Source organism: Liolophura sinensis, chromosome 2, assembly GCF_032854445.1.
Source record: "Liolophura sinensis isolate JHLJ2023 chromosome 2, CUHK_Ljap_v2, whole genome shotgun sequence".
Classification (NCBI taxonomy): Eukaryota; Metazoa; Mollusca; class Polyplacophora; order Chitonida; family Chitonidae; genus Liolophura; species Liolophura sinensis.
Window position 1 is genome coordinate 17,313,193 of NC_088296.1, and position 9,709 is coordinate 17,322,901.

Sequence of the window (9,709 nt, forward strand, 5' to 3'; positions counted from 1 at the left end):
TGTATTGACATTTTGGAGAAGTGGATGGCCACACAGACAGGTTGTATTGACATTTTGGAGAAGTGGATGGCCACACAGACAGGTTGTATTGACATTTTGGAGAATGGCAGGCCACACAGACAGGTTGTAGTGGCTTTTTGGAGAAATGGATGGCCACACAGACAGGTTGTAGTGACATTTTGGAGAAGTGGATGGCCACACAGACAGGTTGTATTGACATTTTGGAGAAGTGGATGGCCACACAGACAGGTTGTATTGACATTTTGGAGAAGTGGATGGCCACACAGACATGTTGTAGTGACATTTTGGAAATCTAGATGGCCACATAGAGAGGCAACGGATGGCAAATTTTGCAGGACTGACTTCCTAGGGAATGAATGATTATGGCCATTAACGCCACAGGAAATAGGCCATTAACTGACATACAGAATGTAACATTAAAATTTATCTGAGCTAAAGGCCATGCGTTGTACCTCCAACATATACCTCTAGAAGTACAGCTCATGCTGGCTTCCTCGCCGGCCGTAAGTGGGAAAGTCTGCTGGCAACCAGGGGATGGTCGTGGGTTTTCCTCTCACCATAATGATGGCCGCTGTCGTATAAGTGAAATATTTTTGAGAACAGCGTAAACACCAATCAAATAAATAAATAAATACAGTCTATGTGTTCTGTAAATTCTATGTTCTCTAGCTTAGAGTTATTTTGATGTGTTAGTTGTTGTGGGTAGTGCAATGAGGTGGACTCGATTTTAAGAAGAGTAACGATAATTTCAGGATTATCGTTATCGCCTATATTATCAAAACGCATTTTTACAGCCACACAACAACAGCATGTCCAGCAACACGTGTGTCGTTTTATAAGTGCATTTAGAATTTAGGAAAAGTCCTTTTATTACGTATGTATATCTGAAAGGTATCTCTTGATTTGCGATAACTTACGTGAGGACCGGTGTTTAAGAAACACTTCTAAGAATCCTATGTGAAACACGTGGAAGAGAGTAAACACTCATAACAGGTGACGTCATCATATTTATATTCATTAGTCTGGAGAAGTGGCTGGAAACGTACGCCAGCCGTCAAAGCATGTTGAATCTGGGATTGAGAGATATTACCAGGTTGAACTCCGCCTAATAACCAATCATGCCACTGCTTTTTGAATAATCATGAAGTCACCTCAGGCATAGGGTTCTTGTCGTCGAAACCGAGTTTATGGGCTTTATTAATTAGAAAAAGTGTTCTAAATTCATTTTCCTACAGACATTTCATTCTCTCCTTCATTTTCCTGCAATAATACAGACTTCAAACATATATATGTGTAGAGCTTGTGTAGTCACGTGTCACTGACTAAAGGCAATTTTGATAGCGAGTATAACTGATTTTACAGAAAGCTGAATATGGGCGACTAGCTGAAAGAAATAGGCTGTAATTACAAAATCATAGTAAAATCAATTACCGGGACTGAACTCATTACATCATGAATGATATAGAACCATAAACCAACGTCTAACGATCGAATGGTAAAGATCAAACAATACATCAACTCATTGCAGTAGTATGACAAGTATGGAACCATAATTGAAGGATTTCCGGCTGACATGGTATATACAACCATCCATAGACTTAATGTCATGAAGCATTACGGTCAACTGTCAAACGATAAATCAAGTTAATACAACGTCAAATGTGTAAAAATAAATTAACCCATTACCGTACCGTCATCAGATTAGCTATTAGCTCAGATTAGCTCAAATTAGGTATTATGTGTTACCTAATGTAAAGCGTTTGTTAGATTTCTCCAGAAAATTACCTGTGCCTCCGGATCAGCGCTCCACTTCAGGAAGGTGATCTTGTGCCGGAGGTTTCTTAGCGCCTTCGGCATCTGACGAACAGGAATGTCCTCCATCATTACACACAATATGATATCGTTCCTGCCGTCGCTCAGAGCTTTCATGCCGGCGTACTCACGGACTGTAGGTCGATTCCAGAAAATGTTGGCTAATAATCAGACTTTCTCTCATTTTGTCAACAATATTTTCGTGGATCGGTTTCGCCGGTGTAAAATCTCTGTCGTGGATGCAGAGTTGGAAAGTATTTTCACTTAACTCGAGATTTGGACGTAGCTGTTGGGAAACCCATCCCCTATCTTCAGTTGTGTAAGCCACTAAAGCATCGAAGACATACTCCTGCTGAGCAAACATGTCTTTCGGAGGCTGAAGTCTTGTATACAGCCAGTACCTTAGATTTTGACGATAGCGATATATGACAACAAGCAACAATATCAAGATGGAAATAGTCGCAGTTGAAACCACTGATATTATTACATATGTTGAGCTCACACAGCTGACCTCAAAATTCTTAATGCGCTTGCTGAATTCAAGAATCGCCTTCCGGGATCCATTAGACAGGAGGCATGTGTAATTTTCTGGGTTATCCAAGTTATCTTTTCTGTTTCCTATCCAGCGGATGAACAAGACGGTGTCACAAGTACACTGTAGAGGATTCCCTTCCACAGTCAGCAAAAAAGGTTTCTCTTTGCTAGCTCTGACGATCCAACGATCAATCAATGCAGTTTCTTCTGTCTGAAGATAAGTAAAGGCATTACTGGATATGTCCAACCGCTGTAACCCGGCTAAATGTGAAATGGCACTGGGCAGTCGCTGTAAACTATTTCTTGCCAGATTGAGTCGTTTGTTGTTGTGAAAAAGTTGGGGATGTAATCCAAATACTTTGTTTCCTGACAAGTCGATGTTCTCCAAGACATCAAGAAGTTCGAAGGATGTCGAAGACGAACTGGAAACGTCTAGTTTTAATGAGTTGGATAAGGAAAGTATTTTGAGATTTCTGAGATCTTGGAAATACTCCTTGTGTATATAGGAACATCTTATTCCTGAAATATCCACCTCTGTTAAATTGTCAATACCCCTTACAATTGACCGCACACAGTTACCAAGATTGTTGTATGCAAAGCTGAAAGACCTAAGGTTACCTCCATTTTGAACTCTCACGATGACACCCAGATATGTCCAAGGACTGAATGCACTCGAATCGACTTTTTCTAATGAAGATGGTATAGTTATGTTGTATGAACTAAAGCCCACTGATTCCTGGAGGTTTGGTCTTGGATGAGAGTACTGCACATAGTGACCTCCAACTTTTGGAATGCCAAACCCATAGCTTATGTCAACTGACTTTAAGACCTTTGAGGTCAACATAATAGCAATTAGATTTTTTGGAAGGCACCGTAAAGAATGGTAAGACATGTTGAAATGTTGCAAACACTAGCTTAATTTAAGACCATCAGTAACGTACACAAAGGAATTATAAATGTAGTTTTCAGATAAATATATAACGTTTTGATACACATATTCAGTAGAATAAACATACTAACAGAGTTTATCACGAACTGGATATCTTTCGCACAGGTGACGTTATTTAGACGAGCTAATCTTATTTCTTTCATCTCACGTTTCTCACTTTTCGTTTAAAAAGAATGTAGCGATTTGATGGCCTGATTCAGCCCTATATCGATGTTATCTGAAAGATCAAGTGTGTCTAACGAAGTCAAGGCATCAAAGGTATCGCTTTCTATGGTATCAATACCACAGTTGATCAGTCGTAATTCCGTTCAGTCCCCTCAAGGCGCTAAAGGTAGAATTTTTCAACGCGCCAATTCTACACTGGTTATCTTGTCTCATCCGATTCGCAGTAGAAATTGTTTTTAGTTTTGTCTACTTACTAACTTCACTTCCGAAGATAAATTCAAGAGGAAAATCCATGTAGAGTTTGGTTAGATTCTTTAGTTTCCCAAAAGTCATGTCAAGGCCTTCCCACTTGCGAGATGTTGGGACATTTTGAATACGTATCTCTTTCAGAGCAACAAGTGGCTTGAACAGTTCTTGCGTCATTACATCTGGAGTGATCTCCAGTTCATTTCGCGACAGGTTCAAAATGACCAAATTGCAGAGGCCACGAAATGCTCCGGTTTCCAGATGAGCTATACCGTTGTCCGATAGATCCAAATATTTTAAAGCTGAGTTTTTGGAAAATGTTTCGTTTTTTATTCTCCCGAAGTTGTTGCCACAAAGGTCGATCCCTTTGGCATTGTCGAAGTCGATATTTTCTGTTGGAACATGATGAAGCTCTTGAGAGCTACAGTCCAGGAAATTGTTGGTTGAATCGAAGGTGCAGGGAGAGCTAGCCACTTTCCAAACACATGACAACCTGACCATAAAGACTGATATTACGTGAACCGCCATCTTAGTGGTGTTTCTATTAAGGAATGTATGCGTTAGACGTTTGTTAGTAGCATTACCAAAGCTATATGTAAAACGCTACATTTAGTTGGTTGTACGTGGATTTGCGTAAGTGTGTTAAATTGTCTTAACAGAAACGCTGGAAACGTGCTTAAAGAGAGACGAAAATATTGATCAACTTAAAAATAACAAACATTGTGACCTTAACTTTGGCTCCCCTAACTAATTTCCTCAATAGTTTTCATTATACTTACAGGTCTGTTCACGTGGTCACTCCAAGATTTTTTGTGCCAGAAATCTCCAGCTTACATACAAATGTACATTGTAAATTTCTAAAACCCGTACTTTCATTTCATGTTCTTTTGGCGTGACCTGGCGTGACCTGGTAATAAATTCATTATCGGTGGTGACGAGGTAATAAAAGAATGGTACTATAGAAACTAAATAACATCATTTTCGAATCGTGCAGACAGAGAATAATAAAAGTCCGAATTCGTGCCCTGTCGGGCGTGTGGCACGTGATGGCAAATCAGACATTGAGTGAAAAGGTAGCGATTTGACTACACCAGGGCTGTATCAAGAGGAAGGTCATCTGAAAACTGGTTTAAGAATTTCGAGTGGTCATACGTTCTTTGTGACGATACGTCAGTTATCGCTCTCAATGTGTTTATATCAAGGCAATGTTGTACATAAAACATATTAATAGACATCTTCAATAATGTGCATTTAACCGCATATACACTTATCTCGCATCAGACAAAATACTCTGCTTTTGATTGGACAGGACTGGTCAAGTGGCAGACTTGTATATCTCTATACCCTGCAGCAGATGTTATAGATATGCGTCTAATGACTCAACCGAAGGGAGAACGCCATGACGTTACATCTATTTATTTAATTGGTGTTTTACGCCGTACTCAAGAATATTTCACTTATACAACGGCGACCAGCATTATGGTGAGAGGAAACCGGGCAGAAACCATGACGAAACCGCATATATGTATATATATATATATATATATATATATATATATATATATAATATATATATATATATATATATATATATATATATATATATATATATATATATATAATATATATATATATATATATATATATATATATATATATATATATATATATGGATTGATATAACTTTTACCAGCGTACAATGTACTAAAATTACTGATTCTTACCTAAAGCAGTGTATACAGATTTTGCATAATTTTGTGTTATGTCGATAGTTCTGCGAAACAGCCTAAATATTTCTACACCAAAAAAGTTTCACCTCTCCAGATGGATAGGCTGGAGGAAATTGAGAACTGACAGTGGAGAGGGAAATGCTTTAAATCGAGAAGGCAGGTTCACTCTGGAGCAACGCGGATTCAGCTTTGCTGTTGCCCAGAGTGGAATTAGCGATTGGCAAGACTTGACCACTGTTTGGCTTCATTTGATCCACAGCAACTAATATGTTACACTCAGTAAATACATGTTCTGCAAATGACGTAATGCAGAAGACCGGAGAAGAATTGGACATTTTGTGTTAGAAGATTATGGTGTGAAGATTCGAAAATGACTATAACATTTTTTCTTACATTTATGTTGTTCTGAGGTAACATATTTTAAGGGAAGGTCATGACATAAACTTAATCGCGAATAATAAATAACCTTCATTTGAAAGGGGAGGTAACTCTGAAAATAATTTTGATAAATTAGAAAGCAAGACTATTTAAAAGCCCGATTTAGCGGATATGACAAGAATCGGGTCCTTAAATCATTACCGTTCTATCTTTTGAATGTGCATTACAGACGAACGGCTACTGTCCCTTGTTTTGTAAGTGCCCGGATGAGAACAAAGATCTGGCGGGATGCCACGGCTGTTGTCCTTTGTTCTGTAAGTGCCCGGATGAGAACAAAGATCTGGCAGGATGACGCAGTGTGCATATGTTTCCCAGAGAAAGTCTAAAAAAATTATCGCATAGTGTTAAATTTTCAAACCTTACTCTTTTTACTACAATTTCATCCAAATAATTTGCATTTTTGGAGGCAAATGAATGTCATAAAATATTATTTTTGTAACACATGCTTCCAGTAGGACATGGGCCTACCTTCCATATAAACCTCGAATCACCATTCTAAGATCAATAAACCTCTCAGTCAGGATTTAGAAAAATGAGTAGCTTTTTCCTGGATGAAATTTTAGGTTATGTCAGTACATGTACTAACTTGACTGTATATGACGTGCTGCTGCGCTATTTATTCTACAATTGTTATCGTTTGGATTATTAAGCCTGAACTACTTGAATCCCTATTGTTTTTGTTGGGATTATTAGGCATTCAGGCTTGAATCCCTATTGTTTTGTTGGGATTATTAGGCATTCAGGCTTGAATCCCTATTGTTTTGTTGGGATTATTAGGCATTCAGGCTTGAATCCCTATTGTTTTTGTTGGGATTATTAGGCATTCAGGCTTGAATCCCTATTGTTTTTTATTTGGGCTTTTATTATTATCCCCCACAAAATTGTCCCACGTTTTTTTTTAGAAAACATCATATCGCAAAAGTTATAAAATTTCAGTATGTTGTTTTTTGCACCTAGACTTTGTAAACTCTTGATTAACGTGACTTGGAAGGGCCATAATGGATTTTAATAAAAATCCTCAAAACATTTTGTTCTCCGGACCGGCTGTTGCGATTAAGCCAATATTTAAGCTGCAGTTGCACACATTTAGCTCAATGAGGACTTTTTTCTTCACCGCTGAAAATTGTTCAAGTAAATGTAGCAAATTGCAAAAATGTGCAAGTTCCCCATATTTGCAGGTCAAGTTACAGAAAACAGCCGTAAAGCTGAGAATCGCTCAGTGGAAAACGCTATATATATGTACTGTATGTGTGCTGAAAATCTTTGAGCTGTCTTCATAAATTCATGGTGTAAATGGCTTCAAAAGTCAAGGGTAAGCAGCTTTATTTAGTGCTTTTATCCACTACAGTAAAAGTTATCTCCCCTTGACAACATATGGGCTTCTTCCCGATTTGTCTTCATAAGTACAATACTTGTAGCGCTTCATCAACTATGGAAAGGCTAATGAACTGTATTGGCAAATGTCTAAGTACATACTTACGGTGCAGCTACATGCACACTGATGGCCAAGAGGAATATTAAAAGCCTGCTGCCCGACAATGTTTGACGTTCTGGTCATAAAACTGGTCTCCTTTATTTTCTGCGATGTATAGTATTGTGACAAAATGCAAAAGTGCAAGTTGATCCATACTTGGAGGTCACGTGAGAGAATAGCTGTAAAGGTGAAAACTGGTGAGTGCAATAGGCTATATGTGCATTATATGTGTATTAGACAGTTTTCAGCCATGTTGATAAGTACACCACATATTTGGCAGATTTACACGTGTTGTATGCTTCATATACAATGCACTGATTCAGCCACGTTTATCAAAATACCAGCAAGGTCTTGCAGCAACCTGTGGATGGTTGTGGGTTTTCCCCAAGCTCTGCCTGGTTTCCTCCCACCATAATGCTGGCTACCGTCAAATAAGTGAAAAAGTCTTGAATACGGGGTAACACACCAATTAAATAAATAAAATACCTCGACTGGACTACTGGTACAAACTCTGCAGCATCCTGCGACTGATCTACAATGACGCAAAAGCTGAAAATTGTGTATGAAACAGCTTGGAAGCCTTAAAACTGCATGCAGTTCTAGTTCATACCTAAGACTTTAACATTGGTGTTGAGACACTTGCTTGGTACGTTTGGCCCTCAGCATAAGGCTCAGAATAAGTACTGGTCAGCCAGGTGTCTCTGTAATATGACTATGTAAGACATCATGTATAATAACTTCGGCATGGCTTCGGCTCAGTCATGAGCGGAATTTTAGGCGAAATACAATATTCATCTAAACAGCAAAAATTCCAACTTGTGGTACAGGTTACTAGCTAAATCTGAACCTAACAAGTTCATCTCTGGCTCGTGCCCCATCTGCAAGCAGGGTAACACCTGTGGTATGATGATCATCATCATCCCCTTCTTCCGCATCGTCCGGCTCTATCTCGGGGTTAGGTAGCTGGTTGTTGATGCACAGGTTGTGTAGCTTAAAGACAGCTACAACAACCTGTGCATTCACTTTTGGCGAATGCATCGGGAACCGGCCAGATCTGAATAATAGACAGATGGAATACCTTTCAAAATTTAATGAAACGTTGAGGAAAAAGAAAAGTACTAATGAACAACCAATTGCTATACATATATAACAGGGAGTTTTATAATGGTGTTTGTTTTTATTTGATTAAAGCGTCTTGTTTCATTTATAACAGTTTTACTAGAGCATGCTGAAAACCGGATTTGCACACGCAGTGTAAACAAGTGGAGCCGTGACTGAACCAACATCAAGATTGATGGTGTCAAGGATGGACCATCGAGTAGACCCATATCTGTATATGTATAAAATGTATTATGGGCAGAAGCGCTATATAATCTGTGAAAGTCATGATGAACCAGACGTTATTCGTACCTAAACCTCGACTCCAAAAGCTCTCTCAACAGTGCACCTTGTAGTTTTGTGGCTCTTGTTGTACTTGGCCTGTGCATCATTATGTGTCTGTATGAAGGGCACCATTAACCATGGTTTCAGAGGATAGCCACTGTCCCCAAGGATAATGGTACCATCAAAATCACTATGCTGGTACTTCATCCAAATGCGGCTTTGCTTCATTATGAAACTGTCATGTGCTGACCCTTGATACCTAGATACATTACTGGTGAATCTGCAGGAAATAACAAGAAAGCATGCAGGGCCACAATCAATTTCAACGGGCACATTCAGAGAATACCGCTGTGCTATATGCATGCTATTAAACTATGCAAAACTTATTCAGGAGCCAAACTAGTTTTCGAATTTGAAAGGCTATGAGGTGTCACAAAATGAATCAGTGCTAATTTGGTCAAAATGGACAATGTTTGAAACAGTTAATTGTAGCCCTGAAACCATCCAACAATTAGAATACCGGAAATCACCAAATATGTTGAAATTCAGCATGCACGTACTCGACAGCATTCTGTAATCCATCCACACAATATTTCACAAAATGAAGTTGCACACAAAAATTTATCAAAGCTGGACAGTATTTGAAGAAGTAATTGCACGGAAACCAAAGCGTGACAGACAGACAGATGACAAATTAGTATTTCTATTGCTTTCCGTGAACGTAAAAATACGTACCAGCATCAAACAGCTGGTGTAGTCGTTGTGGCAAGACTGGGACGTACAGCATTCCAAGACTACCACTCCCAAATGAGTCAAAATATCCTATCAGTATTATTCCACAGCATATGAAATAACATACACTTAAATGAATAGTTCCAGAGCATTTTAAACATGTTTCATAATATTCATGTAGGAAATATATATTCACTACGGGTATCCTTTAGATGAAAAGTATAT

At 38.6% G+C, this 9,709-nt stretch overlaps 1 long non-coding RNA gene across 1 annotated transcript; it reads right to left on the minus strand.

Moving 5' to 3' along the window:
- Positions 1 to 8,308: 8,308 nt before the first annotated feature.
- On the minus strand, positions 8,309 to 9,582 carry LOC135462692 (uncharacterized). Its single transcript, XR_010443475.1, has 3 exons — positions 9,488 to 9,582; positions 8,780 to 9,032; positions 8,309 to 8,423 (listed from the first exon to the last, which is right to left on the minus strand). It is a non-coding gene; the product is annotated as an uncharacterized LOC135462692 (long non-coding RNA).
- Positions 9,583 to 9,709: the final 127 nt, after the last annotated feature.